Raw genomic sequence first — 19,248 nt, 5'->3', positions numbered from 1 at the left:
AAAAACCGCTAACATAAACCACCAACATAAACCACTACCAAAAACCACTGACTTAAACCACTAACTTAAACCACTACCCTAAACCACCACCTTAAACCACTAACATAAACCACTAACTTATACCGCTAGCTTAAACCACTATCATAAACCACCTACATAATCCCCTCACCTAAACCACCTACATAAACCACTAACCTAAAGTACCGTCTAACCAAGATACAAAACCACTAAGGCACAACTAACGCTTGAATCAAAAATATTTCCGTACTAACCTCGTCGTTGATGACCCCGGCTATATGAGCAACTCCATCCAACCGATATAACCGTGCCGGATCGTCCCCCATCAGCAGAGTAGTCCGTTCAGGTCTTCCTCGGAGAGAATCTGGGTCGTTTTCTCTGAGATTTTGTGGGGTAGGGGGGAGGGATAATGGTTCGAATGAGGGTGATTCGAACTCCTTATATAGTCGAATCACACCTAATTCGAACCAGCCTGGTTCGAATTATGAAGGAGTGCACTAGGAGTAATTCGAACCGGCCTGGTTCGAATTATGTATGAGAGAAGTTCGAACCATAGTGGTTCGAATTATGTATGGGAGGAGTTCGAACCTTAGTGGTTCGAATTATTCAAATACGTACAACACTAAATCGAACCATGTTGGTTCGAATTATGAAGGAGTGCAATTCGAACCAGCTTGGTTCGAATTATATTAAAATACACTTTGGCTCATTGCTGAAACGAAATTGGATTTGGCGCATTTTGGTTACAAGATTCTTGCTTTGGCTCAATATGGTTTTTTGCCCTATTTTTAATTTCCTTTATACCATTCGATAACGTGATCTGTGCGTTAAGTGTTTTCAGGCTTTAGGTACCCCCATTGATCGATTTGATCTCATGGGGATGCGCGTCGGGGGACAGTCTAAGGTTTTCGGACTTGTCGGGTTGGCTGGATAACCGACAAATGAGCTCATTTGCTTGGGTTTGAACTTGTTTTGGTTTGCCTAATTGTTAAACTGTTCTTAACTGCTACCTGAACTATTTGCTGTAACTGTTACCTAAACCTGTGTTTTTTTTGTCTGTTTTGCCTGTATTTGTCCTGGTGTGCTACTTTTTAGAATGAGCTTTAGTGATGAATTGATGATTGTGTTGATTGATTTCGTGGTTGGTCTCTGATTAAGATTTTCTTATAAAAAAGAAAGGTTTTGAATTTCTGAAAGATTGAATATTGTTTTTTTGAAAAGGTTTGAAATGATTAACTATTGGTTTTTAAAAGATTCATAAGGCAGTGATTATCACTGAGCTTGAAAATAATTTTCTTATTACGTATCTTCTTATGACAACTCTAAAACTCCGTGGTGAGACCGTGTGGTTAGGTTCTCACCCCCTACAGCTTTACCTTTTCAGAAACTGGATGAAGAAGCATTGTGAAGAGTTATATTGCGTTTGGTTTATATGTTGTTGTATTAGTTAGATTATTTTCTTCCCTCGTCTTTGTTATTACAATTTTGTAAGAGGAATAGGAGTTGTATGTTTTATATGTATATTATATTATAAGATATTATATAAGAAGTCTTGTATATGAATCTATGTCTGCTTGTTTTTTTTCTTAAGATAAAGTATTTATTTTCGGATTTCAAAGAAATCAGCGATACGGTGTCGAGTCACAGGCTCCTATTTTAATATTAAATATATAAAGTAGTCATAATACTTCTTGCTATCAGAGTGGCGCAGTCAAAAGCGTGGCATTCTGGTAGTGAGGGTGTTACATTATGGTATCAGGCGGTCATTCCTGTAGAGCCTGAGGATTGGACCGACTATGCTTCAATTGCATACTCTGAGAGTCTGTCATGTAGTAGGTCTTGTTTGGATAACGAGAATTAGAGCTTTATGCACATGACGGTCTATTGATTAATGCCATTAGTCTTGCATTGCATAATTCCTGGTATTAAGTTTGGCCGGCTTAACCATGGTGAATTATGTATACGTAAGCATTAATGGGTTATCATAGACGATTTGCGAGTCACAAATAACGCGAGTTGCGGGTTTCGGGAACATTAGAAACTAAGTTCTAGAGATTATTTTCGTTTCAACGTATAATCTTTATTCGTGCTTGACGTTATCTTTTCCTTTATCAATTGTATTGGAATCTCTAGTTCTTAATTTCTTTCTTGGAATGTGTTTTGGATATTTTTCTACCATATCTTGTCATTCATATATATCTTTGCTTGATTATGTTCCTAATTGTTGCTTGAATCTTTAAGGAACATTCAACCTTGACACTGTTCATAAATTTGGTATTTGTTGATTTGATCTCGAATCAATTTTGGTGCAATGCATAATCCTTGATTCCTAAACCATTTGAAATCTTAAGAGTCGCAATTCGTAGTAAACTAATTATGCGATTTAGTTCTCCTGTTTCGTGTTCTACAACTATTGTGTGTCCTGCTCGGACTACAATCTTTGGTTTTGTGTTTCTTCGTAAAAATGATAAAAACTGACCTTGTTTTGATAAAATGTATCAATTCTAGTAGTTTTCTTCTACAAATCTTATCTTGGAATCTCTTTTGAAAATAGTTCTATTTTGGTCCTTTTTCTGTTTGATTCTGATTGAACCATTATCTACTTAATATACTAAAACTGGGTTTTTTCCCAACTAATAGAAGTAAGGTGTCGATTCCTCATGAATCCATTTTCCCGCCAAAATGAATGCACTATTTTCTCTTCTAAATTTATTTTATAAAAATATCTTTATTATAATTATACTATAATTAGCATTTAAGTAATAATGCATAATTATACTAATTTAAGAAAATATCTTTATTATAGTTATATAAAATCAGTATTTAATATATTATTAAACTACTTATCAATTATCAATCGAAATAATAATAATAATAATAATAATAATAATAATAATAATAATAATAATAATAATAATAATAATAATAATAATAATAATATGATAATTATATGATAATGGTATCGGTTATTAATAACCAATTTATATTTCTCTAAATAAATTTATTTTAGAAAAATATCTTTATTATAATTATATTACAATATTACAATTAATATTTAATGAATAATGCATAATTATACTAATTTAAGAAAATATCTTTATTATCTATCTATTCTATTTATTCTATTATATCAATCGAATTTTTGCACTTAATGATGGAACTGATATGGCATGCTCTGTTTCCTTATTTATTTCATTTAATTCGTTAGAGCAAATCAATTATAATTAATTAATTACATCAATTAATTAATTTGATTAGACATTCAAATCTTACCATTTATTATAATTTATATGAATTGATTAATTATAATTAATTATATCAATTAATTAATTTAGTTAATTATATTAGTTATTTGATTTGATTGGAGTAAATATCCAATTATGTAATAAATAATAAATATGATAACAAAATATATGAATTAATTTAATTAGTTTATTTTTTCTCAATATCATCTATTTATACAAAATCAAATATTTTTTATTCATTCGCTCTCTTTTCTCTCTCTTCCTCCCTCCCTCTCTTCCTCTCTTTCTCTCTCTGGTGTTTAGGTACAATTTGTAACACCCTACCATACTTAGTATTATGCTTAAGTCATAAGACTGAGATAGTAAGGTATTACGACCTCTATGAATAGTAATATATATATATATATATATATATATATAATAATAATAAAGAAAAAATTATTTAACTAGAAGCCTTGAAAACGGTTTAAACAAAATCGCAAAATAAAAAGCGCAACGCTCAGGAAAGGATTACTTGCGTGCTAAGAAACCTAATAGGAACATGATAAAATAATAAATGAAAAGATAAAGAAAAGCCAAGGAACAGCATAACTAGCCCCTGACTCAGCCGGCGAAGCTACGACTGGCCCGAGGATACATATATACATATAAACGTACATAAGTGTACCCAAAATATACCAAAATACCAAAGTAAACTCCTATCTCTCCCTCAACCTCTAAGAGGAGCAGCATACATAAGTTACTTGGAGAGTAAGCTAAATACATATATACAAATAGAAAACCAAAATACACCCAAGGACTACTTCGCTTCCCAGGATCCAGACGCCTAGCGAGGAGCCTCTCGACCTGCATCTGAAAAACAACAATACAATATGGAATGAGAATCGGAGGTTCTCAGCATGGTAAAAGTGCCACGCGCATAAGAAATACGATCCTGAGAACGCCATAGGCAGTCCTAGAACTCCGTTATTCAATTATCCAATTTAATTACTAATTAGAAGCTATAAATAGGGGTAGGTATTCTAAATCTACCTAACTTACTCAATTTCAATCCTAATCTAATACCCAACCATTTCTCCATTTCCTCCATTTCCTCCATCAATCATAATGCAACAGAAACAAGCAACCAAACAAGTTCACGCACAAGTAATGAGCAGATAGTACAAATAGCAAGTATAACAGATAACAGGTGATATATATCAATTAGGCATACCCATGAAATGCATAGCAATCAAAACAAACAAATGCATATGATGCATGCCTGTCCTATGGCTGATGGGGCCCATCTGTCGGTTATCCAGCCAACCCGACAAGTCCGAAAACCTTAGACTGTCCCCCGTCGCGCATCCCCAAGAGTCTATGCATAGAGTTCACATTCAATCATCATATAAATCACTCAATGGGGGTTATCCATACCCGAAAATTTATACGTGCCCGGTCACCCTTACGACGTAGGGTTAACAGAGTATCGAGAATCAACCTGGAACACGTGGTGGCGAGCCACGGTTTTTACCCAGGGAAACTCGTATCTCAGATATCATCATTCATAAGCCATTTCATATTCATAATCATTATTTAATCATTCATCAAGCCATGGCATATTAACTCATTTTATTAACAACCTCCCTTTCACATTTTTCATCGTCATTCCCTTATAATTCATCTTGATTACCCTTTCCGGGTCCTGACCAAACTTTTTATCAAACTCTTCTCATCCTTCTTAATATCGAATAATCTTAAAATCAACCCAACTCTAACATTAAATCAATCACATCACACGAGGACTGAACTTTAACTTCTCGAACTCATGACTATCACTAAGACATCCTCGACACTCTATTTTCTTTTCTGTTTCTAATATAGCAAATGAACTCGGAATTGCACAAACTTTATGTCCAGGCGTTCATATTGAAATAAGCTTTCTAACAAATAAAATATCATAATTTTCTGATTTTTCTAGCCTCAGGAATAAAGGAAAAACCGTGACTGCTCTGCAGTGCATAAAACCAGAAAAACAGCAGCAGCATGTGATATTCAAAATTCAATATAAAATCCAAGTTAAATCCAATGACTTTGAAAATTAATGTAGTTAAACTTTACTCATCCAGGTTTCTTTCTCAATTGGTTCTGAGTTAATACCATTTTTAATGAAAAAGTTACAGCACCTGGAATTTAAGTAAAAATGAGACAAAATCTGTTTTAAAAACCAACAAGCTTAGTACCTTTCAATTGGAATAACTTTTATTACAAAACTCCAATTAAGCTAAATTTTGATTTGACAACCCCTAGCTCATCCAGAAACAAGTGTGTCTTGGTTGCAACCCTATTTCTATTTAATTCTAAGAGTTACAAGCATTGGAAGTTGATGCATAGCTTGCTGAAATCTGTTTCTTTTCAGTTTTGACCACCAATATTCAAAAATTCACAGCTCCCAATCCTCAACTCTTAAAATTCTGAAATAAAGCAAATTTTAGAGAAATAAAGCAAGTTAATCAAATTTTATGATAAAATTGGTTTCGCTCCAAAACTCAACTCATAGAAGTCGCAGCAAGACAAACAAGTTGCTGCCCTGTTTGATCTTTTCTACTGCTGGACAGATTAACTTTAAAAATTTGCCATAAATTGTATATTTAACAAAAAGGTCTTAAATTTTCCAGTTTAGTTCCTTATATTCCCAAGTTTAGCCCAAACTTGGTCTGATGCAATTCCGATCATTACATAATTAGTTACAGCATATACAATACCACCACAACACAACTCTACATCCTTATTAACAAACACCAATTCTAATCCATCGTAAATAAATATAAGAGCACACCATTAATAACTTTCACACCTCATAATTCTAATATATAAATTCACTAACAAATCTATTCTAACAACATTACAAGGCTAATCATTAAATACAACAAACAATCCAACTTATTCTATGGTTCCTCTAACCTAAGTTTTCACAACACCGTAAATATTAAACGTGCGAAACTTAAACCATACCTTGGCCGATCACTTAATTCACCCAAGGCAGCTTCTCAACATAAAATCACAGCCTCTCCAAGCTCAATCAAACAGCCCCAAAGCAAGCCTTGTCACCAACAAAGCTCCAAGTAATCCAAATTCAAGTTCAATGCATAAACACCCTCTTAAACTACACCTAATACACATATATATGTTCCAATTCAGTTTTCTATTACCAAAAACAAGATTGAGCTAGGGTTAGGGTGTTCTTACCATACCCATATGCTCAATAGCTTGAGCCCACAAATTCCGGAAGCTAACTTGAACCTAGAACATAGAAATTGGACAAGATTCACCATAGGTTTCCAAGTTTACCAAAGAAAGAGGGATAGGGATTCTGAACCTAATAGGAGGCTTACCAATGAAATTTTTCAGATAAAAAGGTAGAGCACGACGCGCTGAGCGCGTGGCCGCGAACGGTGCGGCGATCGGAGCCCGGACGGAGGAGTTATGGTGGATCAAAGGGTTAGGGTTTGAGAGCTTCTCTCCCTTTCCTCCAATTCTGTTTTGGCGTTGCAGCAACTAATGAGGAAGAAGAAGGCTGCTGTTTCCTTTATATTATGGGTCCGGTTGGACCCACAGGCTCGGTTTGGGCCCCGGTTCAACCGGTTCGGCCCCTCCGGTCCGATTTTGAGCCAAATTTTCGAAATTGATATTAAAATTCTCGTTTTGACGAGCTCTATCCTATTTTAATATTAGTTTTGCATTTTTAGCTTTCCTAATTAAAATGCAATTTATTAACCAATTAATTACCGATTTTAGCGGGGTTTACATCCTACCCACCTAATTAGGAATTTTGCCCTCAAAATTCAGATTCAGTTATCTGAAAAGAGGTGTGGGTAGTCTTTCGGCATATTCGGAGTTTCTTGAGTACGTTACCCACTTCTAGCTTCACTTTTTACATCTTCTAGTACATAACTTCTGCTCTGCTTGGCTGCTTGGCCATGGTATATTATTATATATCCTAACCGAGGTTACTCGAAGCGTGAGATCCTTCCTCAGTTGCATTAATTCAAGTTCTAATACGTGATTGATATTAGAAGTGTACTCCTGAAGTTGAGATGTGTTACATGGTACCATTTTGGAAGATATAGGATATGGTTATCTGATATGCCACTGGTCTAATTCTCTTCAGAATCTAACAAGTCCATCCTTGCCATTACCCTAGATCCCAAAACACTTTGGTTTTAATACCTTCATCTTGACTCACTCACTGATCTCAACTTGTTAAAGTAACCTTCTCAAGTTTAGGACTTCCTTGGTTCATGTAATCCTTTTGTCGGCTTTTTATAGTAAGATTGTTAACTCGAATTTGCGTAACTCTTCTCTGCTGTCTCGACTATTAAATTCGGGAACTAAGATATTCGATGCTCTAGTTTTTATCCATGCGGTAGTATTTAGCGCTCTGTGAAGCTCCATCTTCTCCTCTAGTCCTCAACAATCTAATACGAAACCGATAATTACTCTTCCTTACTTCCGATGTAAAACCTTCAATGGTTGCAGCATTCCGAATAGTTTCTAATGGTCCTCCTTTACTTCTTCATGCTTTAAAACGCCATTAAATGCATTGCCACTTTATTCTTTATTTCTAATAACCCAAAAACATCTTCTTTGATTCATGGTACGTCGTGGCAGCTTCATGGTAACTTCGAAAATCCTTTCTCATGAGTTTCAGACAATAATTCCTCGTCTTAACTTCTGATTTAAACACTTAACTCCTTCTCGGTATCTTCTTGATTCAACAGGTTTTAGTACTTCTAGTAGCTCCTTATCACTACTATTGCGCTCCCTAAGCCCTTAATCCTACGATCTCTATTTCGGCGTTTGCGTTAGGCATATAAATCTCTTTTTAATTCTCTTTTGTTTACCGAGCCTTGATATCTTTAGCAGTTCCTTATTGTCTCGCTATGCGTCCCGCATCTCGTCGATACCATGTTGTAAACTGGTAATGGACTTAGTCCGATATTTTCACTCTACACTCTCATTCTCCAACTTAGAACTTCAACTCATCTAACATTTCCTCATTTGAAATTAACGTCCAAGAATCCCTTATAAACTTCTTGCTTAGGGCGTCTACTACAACCTCATGATGTCGCATCAGCACGCTTCTCAACTCCCCCAATAATGCATGGTAGTAATTTCTTAAATGGTCCTTTAGGCTTAAGTGATACAAGCATTGGCATAAAGATCAATCTTCTTTCCATGGCTTGAAGACTTCTAGCATATCCTGGTATTTCATTCACATGGTGCACCTCGTTGCATCTATTTAGTCACGAGCGATACGATCGGTGAGGATTAGGGTTTTAAATTCCCTCATAATGTCGCTGGTTTACTTTCATGTTCCAAAGTCTTACTTTAAAGGATTGACACTCCAATAATTGCATCTAAGGGTTATGCGTGACGCAAAATTCTAGTACGAGTTTATTTTTCAAAGAAAAGTCATGTTCAAAGGAATGAACGAATAGCATGAACGGTGTTCGTAATGAGTCAGAAAGGAAATCTTGTACACAGTTGATCAGGATTATACCGAAATAATGGAATACACAAGGAGAAGAACCTAGGTGCATCTCAAGAAAAGAGTTCAAATTAGAGACCTTTTGTAGGAAGAACAGAGCGTACAGAGTCAAAGAAGTCTCAGCTGATTCTGAAGAACATGGTTTGCGAATAGGGGCAACTCTAGTCATAGCGAGCATACAAGATTCAAGGATTACGCGCTTATACCAAGACAAGCTTAGACTCATCCTGGAAAAAAAACAATATTCATGCGCACAAGGAGTAAAGTTAGAAAGGTAGTCAAGCTATTTAGGAAGAGCTCCGGATCGAATGTCAATGCAGGTTTCAAAAGAAGAATTAGATCGGGTCGCGAAGGTTCGTTAGCACACTCTCTCTGCATAAGGTTTCCTACCATTCTCTTCCTTCTTCTCCAGCATAACCGATGCTTCCCACAAAGAAATAGTTGGTTAGGTGATTCCCTCTTCTAGTACTCCCTTCCACTCAATCCTAAATTCTACCGATTATAATGATGTCTTCGCTTGTGGTGCGATTGAAGTTAATCCGGTTTCCGGTACTAAGCCTATCGCAAACTCGCTTTCTCTCTGGAATGGAAGTTTTGACACACCTTCAAGAATTGTCTTAGAAACTCTCTCGTATAGAGATTTGATTTCATCTCCACTTACCTCTTAACAATTAACATCTAAAGGCTGTGTTCGCTCTATTCCTCTTCCTCAAAGTTTCACCGTCACTGAATTCCAAATAATAACTCCGTGTAACCCTCAACACTCCTGATTTCTTAGATATGGTCCAACCTGCTTCCACTACATTACTTAATCCTTAACCTTCAAAAGTCTAACCACCCCTCTAAGGTAGCTAAGTGTCACTCCGTCTCAATAACCAATAGTTTTTGACTAATCATCGACTGGGACCTCATGATTACTGAAACTTGTCATACATCACGAATGAGTATTACATATTAACGGTATGCAAGGAAATTAGAAATTCAACTGATGGTTTAAAATTACCTCGGCTATGAGAATTAAATTCAGTTGCATCCCGATTTTCTTTGTATGGACAATTCCAAGACATATGCCCTGGTCTCCCGCACTTGTAACATACGCCTAATCCGGCCCTGCACGGTCTGTTTGGATGGTACTTCTTGCACCTTGGGCACCTTAAATTATCCAGTTGAGTACTAGTTTTCCCTTCAGCATTCAGATCTAGACGGTTATCGTTCCTTCGGTCATTGCTTCAGCGCTGAGAATGTGAAGCGACAAAGCGATTCTTTTTGAAAGTTTGGCTCCTCGGTGTAATCTTTCCCTTTTTCTTTGTGAAGGGTTCTCGGTGATCACTTCTTGCTACCTCAGCCCTCCTTGAGCTTTCTCCCATTGCCTGACCCACGTTAACCTGCTCTAGATAACTCAGTGGTACCCCTGTATTCGGAGCATTATGTCCACCTTCATATTCATTATCATCATTGTTGCCAGTTCCAGCTTGTGGTTCCATCCTATCCATTACTCGGATGGTCACGGCAGCAACAGTACCAATGGCAGCAGCAACATTCGTCATTGCGGTCATGATATCGGTCAAACTATCTATTGGTATGGTTACCTCATTATCTCTCCATCCTTGACCTCGATTACGCTCACGACCGCGCCCACGAGACGCCATTTGGTTCCTGTTCACACCAAACAAGTGATATCAAGGTGATCAGTCTCAATATCTCTAGTTTAGTATTTCAAAGTCCCAAATGCATGCTCATGAGCATTCATGCCTCATATATCAGTTAGATACCCTAAATAGCATGTTTAGACACCCAGAGTATGCCCAGAGGCATAATCAGTCCGTCCCTCAGGCTCTATAGGAACGAACTGCTCTGATACCATAATGTAACACCCTACCATACTTAGTATTATGCTTAAGTCATAAGACTGAGATAGTAAGGTATTACGACCTCTATGAATAGTAATATATATATATATATATATATATATATATATATATATATATATATATAATAATAATAATAAAGAAAAAGTTATTTAACTAGAAGCCTTGAAAAACGGTTTAAACAAAATCGCAAAATAAAAAGCGCAACGCTCAGGAAAGGATTACTTGCGTCCTAAGAAACCTAATAGGAACATGATAAAATAATAAATGAAAAGATAAAGAAAAGCCAAGGAACAGCATAACTAGCCCCTGACTCAGCCGGCGAAGCTACGACTGGCCCGAGGATACATATATACATATAAACATACATAAGTGTCCCCAAAATATACCAAAATACCAAAGTAAACTCCTATCTCTCCCTCAACCTCTAAGAGGAGCAGCATACATAAGTTACTTGGAGAGTAAGCTAAATACATATATACAAATAGAAAACCAAAATACACCCAAGGACTACTTCGCTTCCCAGGATCCAGACGCCTAGTGAGGAGCCTCTCGACCTGCATCTGAAAAACAACAATACAATATGGAATGAGAACCGGAAGTTCTCAGCATGGTAAAAGTGCCACGCGCATAAGAAATACGGTCCTGAGAACGCCATAGGCAGTCCTAGAACTCCGTTATTCAATTATCCAACTTAATTACTAATTAGAAGCTATAAATAGGGGTAGGTATTCTAAATCTACCTAACTTACTCAATTTCAATCCTAATCTAATACCCAACCATTTCTCCATTTCCTCCATTTCCTCCATCAATCATAATGCAACAGAAACAAGCAACCAAACAAGTTCACGCACAAGTAATGAGCAGATAGTACAAATAGCAAGTATAACAGATAACAGGTGATATATATCAATTAGGCATACCCATGAAATGCATAGCAATCAAAACAAACAAATGCATATGATGCATGCCTGTCCTATGGCTGATGGGGCCCATCTGTCGGTTATCCAGCCAACCCGACAAGTCCGAAAACCTTAGACTGTCCCCCGTCGCGCATCCCCAAGAGTCTATGCATAGAGTTCACATTCAATCATCATATAAATCACTCAATGGGGGTTATCCATACCCGGGAATTTATACGTGCCCGGTCACCCTTACGACGTAGGGTTAACAGAGTATCGAGAATCAACCTGGAACACGTGGTGGCGAGCCACGGTTTTTACCCAGGGAAACTCGTATCTCAGATATCATCATTCATAAGCCATTTCATATTCATAATCATTATTTAATCATTCATCAAGCCATGGCATATTAACTCCTTTTATTAACAACCTCCCTTTCACATTTTTCATCGTCATTCCCTTATAATTCATCTTGATTACCCTTTCCGGGTCCTGACCAAACTTTTTATCAAACTCTTCTCATCCTTCTTAATATTGAATAATCTTAAAATCAACCCAACTCTAACATTAAATCAATCACATCACACGAGGATTGAACTTTAACTTCTCGAACTCATGACTATCACTAAGACATCCTCGACACTCTATTTTCTTTTCTGTTTCTAATATAGCAAATGAACTCAGAATTGTACAAACTTTATGTCCATGCGTTCATATTGAAATAAGCTTTCTAACAAATAAAATATCATAATTTTCTGATTTTTCTAGCCTCAGGAATAAAGGAAAAACCGTGACTGCTCTGCAGTGCATAAAAACCAGAAAAACAGCAGTAGCATGTGATATTCAAAATTCAATATAAAATCCAAGTTATATCCAATGACTTTGAAAATTAATAAAGTTAAACTTTACTCATCCAGGTTTCTTTCTCAATTGGTTCTGAGTTAATACCATTTTTAATGAAAAAGTTACAGTACCTTAAATTTAAGTAAAAATGAGACAAAATCTGTTTTAAAAACCAACAAGCTTAGTACCTTTCAATTGGAATAACTTTTATTACAAAACTCCAATTAAGCTAAATTTTGATTTGAGAACCCCTAGCTCATCCAGAAACAAGTTTGTCTTGGTTGCAACCCAATTTCTATTTAATTCTAAGAGTTACAAGCAGGAAGTTGATGCATAGCTTGCTGAAATCTGTTTCTTTTCAGTTTTGACCACCAATATTCAAAAATTCACAGCTCCCAATCCTCAACTCTTAAAATTCTGAAATTTTAGAGAAATAAAGCAAGTTAATCAAATTTTATGACAAAATTGGTTTCGCTCCAAAACTCAACTCATAGAAGTCGCAGCAAGACAAACAATTTGCTGCCCTGTTTGATCTTTTCTGCTGCTGGACAGATTAACTTTAAAAATTTGCCATAAATTGTATATTTAACAAAAAGGTCTCAAATTTTCCAGTTTAGTTCCTTATATTCCCAAGTTTAGCCCAAACTTGGTCTCATACAATTCCGATCATTACATAATTAGTTACAGCATATACAATACCACCACAACACAACTCTACATCCTTATTAACAAACACCAATTCTAATCCATCATAAATAAATATAAGAGCACACCATTAATAACTTTCACACCTCATAATTCTAATATATAAATTCACTAACAAATCTATTCTAACAACATTACAAGGCTAATCATTAAATACAACAAACAATCCAACTTATTCTATGGTTCCTCTAACCTAAGTTTTCACAACACCGTAAATATTAAACGTGCGAAACTTAAACCATACCTTGGCCGATCACTTAATTCACCCAAGGCAGCTTCTCAACATAAAATTACAGCCCCTCCAAGCTCAATCAAACAGCCCCAAAGCAAGCCTTGTCACCAACAAAGCTCCAAGTAATCCAAATTCAAGTTCAATGCATAAACACCCTCTTAAACTACACCTAATACACATATATATGTTCCAATTCAGTTTTCTATTACCAAAAATAAGATTGAGCTAGGGTTAGGGTGTTCTTACCATACCCATATGCTCAATAGCTTGAGCCCAAAAGTTCCGGAAGCTAACTTGAACCTAGAACATAGAAATTGGACAAGATTCACCATAGGTTTCCAAGTTTACCAAAGAAAGAGGGATAGGGATTCTGAACTTAATAGGAGGCTTACCAATGAAATTGTTCAGATAAAAAGGTAGAGCTCGACGCGCTGAGCGCGTGGCCGCGAACGGTGCGGCGATCGGAGCCCGGACGGAGGAGTTATGGTGGATCAAAGGGTTAGGGTTTGAGAGCTTCTCTCCCTTTCCTCCAATTCTGTTTTGGCGTTGCAGCAACTAATGAGGAAGAAGAAGGCTGTTGTTTCCTTTATATTATGGGTCCGGTTGGACCCACAGGCTCGGTTTGGGCCCCGGTTCAACCGGTTCGGCCCCTCCGGTCCGATTTTGAGCCAAATTTTCGAAATTGATATTAAAATTCTCGTTTTGACGAGCTCTATCCTATTTTAATATTAGTTTTGCATTTTTAGCTTTCCTAATTAAAATACAATTTATTAACTAATTAATTACCGATTTTAGCGGGGTTTACACAATTTTTATAATTTATTTAATTTTTGTTTTTTATCTTTATTTATACATTTTATTTTTTTATTTTTTTAAAATTTTTGTTTATTTTAATTGCTTATTATTAGGCGCATACTTTTATTTCTTTTAGCTTTTGATTAACAAAAAAGATGTGTCATCTCTATGTTATTTTTAAATAATCTTACTATAATTTTGTTTATATTGTCTTTTTTTGTTGTGATTCACAATTGTTTGTGTATGTGGTATATATATATATATATATATATATATATATATATATATATAGTCTTTTTTTTGTGATTCACAATTAATATTATATATTGTTCGTGTATGTGGTTTATATGTTAATGCTTTTATTGATTCTCTTTATTATTATTTTTTGTGTGTGTCTCTTTGTGCTCTTTATTTTAGTTATATTTATTGATTTCTCTGTATTGATACTCTTATTATTTGAAATATCGTGACAATTAGAGTGTATGTTGTGATCCATGTGATATTTGTTAATTTGGTGTATTTTTTTTAGATGGTTTATGTTATAATGTGTTTAAGGAGTTGATTTAAAATTATAATATTATATATAAATTTATAATATGATTTATAATATGCTAAAATATTAGGATATTATCATATAGATATTTGTTTATTTGTCCATTAGATTCAAATATATAGGATCTTGAAAATTATGTAATTATATAATTAGTTATTTTTTCATATAATTATTGTATTGATCATTTACATTAGTAAGACTATTTTCATTATTAATATTTATAAATATGCTATTATTTGTATAATTGATTGAATCATCTTATTTGTTTAAATTTAATTCTATTGAATTAATTATTCAAGGTGTCATCGCTATTTTTATTTTTAAAAATTTTTTTAAAATATTATTTAACAATTTTAATAACATAATAACAATTAAAAAAGACAGAACAAAAATTTTTTTAATGTAAAAATAGGGCAAAAAGAATAAATTTATTTAATAATTTTTTAGGATATATATGTTTTTTTATAGATAATTATTGTAAGACATGATAAATTATTAAATTCTAAAAATAATTATTAAGGATAAATGATTATTATAATTAAAAAATAATGTCAATTTAAATTATATACAAATAAACCATACCAAACATAACAACTTAAAAGGGTTACTTTTGAAAGAATATAGTTTATGATATTTAATTTTTTACTATTTATTAAAAAAAAAGCATAATTACTTAACGATATTTATTTTTTAAATTCACTATGTATGCAATTTTATTCTTTTTTTGACAAAATTTTACTCATAATGGTAATTCTTCTAATGGTGTAAATGCAGAAAATTATATTTTTATTTTTTGATATAATCGATATTTTATTAATAATGGATAGTAATTAACCCCTCATATTTTTAATCAAAGTATTTTGACGATAGTTTCTATTTATAGATATTAATGGATGATTGTTTCTTTAAAAATAAAATACATTATGATTTTAGGTCATTTCATAATTAACAATAATACTTGATTATTTATTTAAAAATAAATTGCATTACGATTTTAGGTTATTTCACAATAATAATTAATGTTCATAATATTGAATTACTCTAAATTTTTTATTTTCTATCGTTAGTAGTTAATCCCAAATTAAAAAGATTTTGTTGAATTGTTGAATAGTCCAAGTATAATCGGAGTTAATTTAGTTTATTTGTTTATTAATATATTGAAAGCATAAATGATAAATAAGACAAGCAAATAATTAGAAAAATAGAATGTTAGTAATTAGTTAAAATAGATAACAAAATAAGTTATAGGGTATTAATTTATTTAAATTATTAATAATTAAAAGAATAAAAGATCAATAATTATTTTTAAAATAGACATTAAATTTAGTTTTATGGTACTAATTTATTTGAGTTGTTAATAAAATTTTATAATTTTCAGATTTATATCTACTCAATTTATGTAATTTATTTTATTCTACTTTAACAAAAAATTGAGACGTGTATTTTTAATTATTTATTTACAAAGTATAGCGAAATGAGTTATATCAATTAAAACTAATTATCGATAATTGATATCAATTAATTAGTTGTATTAATTTGTAAGATGAATAACGTATAATAAATGTTGTGAAATTAATTATAATAAATTAATAATTAATAAATAAAAAACTAAAAGGAACTTTTTTATTGCTTTTTAATAGCTACAGGTTTTTTATAATTCTTTTTTCTTTATCTCTTCCTTTCACATTTATTTTTTTTTATTTATTGAACTAAATTAATTACACTAATTATTTATATTAACTAATTAATTACTTTTAATGGTTATTATAATTGTGTCTTTAGACCATAGGTTAAAAATATTATAAAAAGTATTTTATAAAAATTGTTAAAAAATAAATATTTTTAAAATGTGTTCTAAAGACACAAATTAACTAAATTATTTTTCAATTTAATATGTTGGATTCATTTAATTGTATTAATTATAACTAATCAATTATGTAATTTAATTTTATTAGGATAAATATTTCATCATTTAATATTTTATTTGATTTATTAAATTACATTAATCATAACTTCAAATATTTAATTTAATTAGAGTAAATATTAAATTATTTTAAATTTTTTTATTCATTAAACCAAATTAATTATAACTAATTTATTATTTAATTTGATCAAGATAAATATTAAATTAATTAATAAATAATATATAAAGCAATGAAATAAATGAACTCAATTAATTCAATTTATTATCTTATTATTTTATATATCCCTTTTCTCCCTCTCTATTATCTACTTCAGGTAAAATATTTATAATTTTTTATTTTTTTATCTTAATTTTGCTAATATTTTCTATGATTTTGTTTTATATTAATTCTTTTTTATTTATTTTGATTAATAATTCTTAAGGGTATTATTATTTTATTTAAAGATAATTGAAATTTTTTGTAATATTTTTATAAAAGTTGATTAATAAGTTCTTCTTTCAAATATTTTTTTTTGAAATTTTTTAATAAGATTTTATTTTTATTTTTCTATTTCATCCTTTGTATTAATTAATTATATTAATCTTCTATTACAATATATTTTTTATCTACTCCACACATTATCTTTTCTATCTTCTTTTACTTTTTTTAATTGCTATTTTACTTTATTTTTAATTATTTATTTTACTTTTACTTCTCATATATAGATTTATTATAATTCATCACATGTTCTTTTTTAATTTAAGTGATTTTTTGGGTTATATTTTACCATTGATACTTTTATTTTGTTTAGTGTATTTTTTTAGTCTGTGTTTAATATAATAATTTGTAAATATCTATTCTATTATACAAAAATTAAATTTCTGCACTTAATGATAAAACTGTCGTGGCATGTTTCTGATCGTGTTTTTTGATTTATTTCTTTTAACTCATTAAATTCAATTTATTATAATAATTAATTATATCAACAAATTGATTTGGTTAATTATTTAAATATCATACAATTTATTATAATTTCTATCAATCAATTAATTGTAATTCAAATTGAATGATTATTTTGTTACGGAATTATTATTTCCTAATATATTCATGGGTAATACATATATTAATTATAATCGCAAATTAAGCTATTTTACATTAAATGACCTATATAATGGTCATCTTATTTATTATCATAAATGCTAAATTAAATAAGTCATTATTACTTTTGATTTAGAATTAAATGAGAATAAAATCAGAGATACTATTTTATTTGGCTTTAGGGTTTAATGGGTGTCACACTCAAATATAAATAGTAACTTCCGAATTTTGGTCTCCAACACATCAAAGCCACATCTGTAACTATTTTTCCATAAAAGGAATTATGATTCAACTCTATCAGGGATACAGAAGGTTTTCAAAGAACAAGAGAATGATCTGAATTTGCACAAATTCTAAATGTTCGAACTTACGATGTTGTTTCAGTTGGTTGTCGTTACGAGAATGGCTCTAATCTATACGTGTTTAAGAAGTAGAGTAGATTAAATATTATTATTTAAGTAATTTATTTCTAATATTAGTATTTGATTAAATTAATTTTAGAGAAATTTAAATTGTTGACTCAATTTATATATTACGACTATTCTTTTTGAATATATTATTTTTACATTTTTTAATATAAATTTTTTTTCTAATTTTTAAGTTTATTTTCTTTCTTGGATATATGCACCTTTTTTTCTCATTTTATATTTTAGATTAATAATATAATTATTAAGAAAAATATATTTAAAAAAATATTAAAACATCACTATTTAAAAAAAAGGAAAGATACGTGAAAAAAACGAAAACAAAAAATTAAAATATCACTATGGAGCTGGGATTGAGAAATATACATGAATATAAAAAATAAAAAAATATTGCACGATTGTTGAATAAAAAATAATCATATACATAAAACAAAATAATTATAACAAAAAAAAATAATTAATATATGTGATTTAAATATTTTTAATAACGGTAACATGGAGTTTAACAAAATATAATTCATATATTTTTTATTTATGTATATGTATATTATTATTTATGCATATGTATATATATTAAAAAAATACCGTAATATATATATATATATATATATATATATATATATATATATAATTATTTAACAAAATTAATATATACGTATACATAAATAAATTTTTTTTATAATTTTTAGAAATTACACATGAACTCTTTTTTTCTCTCAAATAAATTTATTCTAATTATATTACAATTAACTCATGAATAATGCATGATTATATTAATTTAAGAAAATATCTTCATTATAATTATATCAAATTAATATTTAATGCGTTATTAAACTACTTATCAATCATCGATATTTTTAATCATTCTAATTATATCAATTGATATAGTTCTAATTCTCATTCAAGTGCAATAATTTTATTAGGAAATAGTTAATGCACACATTAATAGTGACCCATTTAATTTGATAATAATAATAATAATAATAATAATAATAATAATAATAATAATAATAATAATAATAATAATAATAATAAAAAAAAGGTCTACACGGTACATGCATTATATTTTAAAAAGGTAAAATATATTTTTAAAAATTAGGGTATTAATAATCAATTGTGATTAATATCA

At 31.1% G+C, this 19,248-nt stretch overlaps 2 long non-coding RNA genes and 1 pseudogene across 4 annotated transcripts; all 3 read right to left on the bottom strand.

The window, feature by feature from the left end:
- Positions 1 to 3,936: 3,936 nt before the first annotated feature.
- Positions 3,937 to 6,524, bottom strand: LOC148568977 (uncharacterized). Its single transcript, XR_015881231.1, has 3 exons — positions 6,492 to 6,524; positions 6,258 to 6,414; positions 3,937 to 4,115 (listed from the first exon to the last, which is right to left on the bottom strand). It is a non-coding gene; the product is annotated as an uncharacterized LOC148568977 (long non-coding RNA).
- A 1,612-nt stretch (positions 6,525 to 8,136) lies between these two features.
- On the bottom strand, positions 8,137 to 10,697 carry LOC148568976 (uncharacterized; annotated as a pseudogene). Its single transcript, XR_015881230.1, has one exon. The product of XR_015881230.1 is annotated as an uncharacterized LOC148568976 (transcript).
- A 265-nt stretch (positions 10,698 to 10,962) lies between these two features.
- On the bottom strand, positions 10,963 to 13,884 carry LOC148568975 (uncharacterized). Of its 2 annotated transcripts, XR_015881220.1 has the most exons (4): positions 13,737 to 13,884; positions 13,591 to 13,644; positions 13,357 to 13,513; positions 10,963 to 11,224 (listed from the first exon to the last, which is right to left on the bottom strand). It is a non-coding gene; the product is annotated as an uncharacterized LOC148568975 (long non-coding RNA). The 2 variants fall into 2 exon arrangements; XR_015881219.1 differs by lacking the exon at positions 10,963 to 11,224 and having other exon boundaries at positions 12,556 to 13,513.
- Between the last annotated feature and the right edge of the window lie 5,364 nt (positions 13,885 to 19,248).

This window comes from Arachis ipaensis, chromosome B4, assembly GCF_059453495.1.
Source record: "Arachis ipaensis isolate K30076 ecotype BB chromosome B4, ASM5945349v1, whole genome shotgun sequence".
NCBI classification, from domain to species: Eukaryota; Viridiplantae; Streptophyta; class Magnoliopsida; order Fabales; family Fabaceae; genus Arachis; species Arachis ipaensis.
This window is presented reverse-complemented; position numbering and strand designations above follow the sequence as displayed.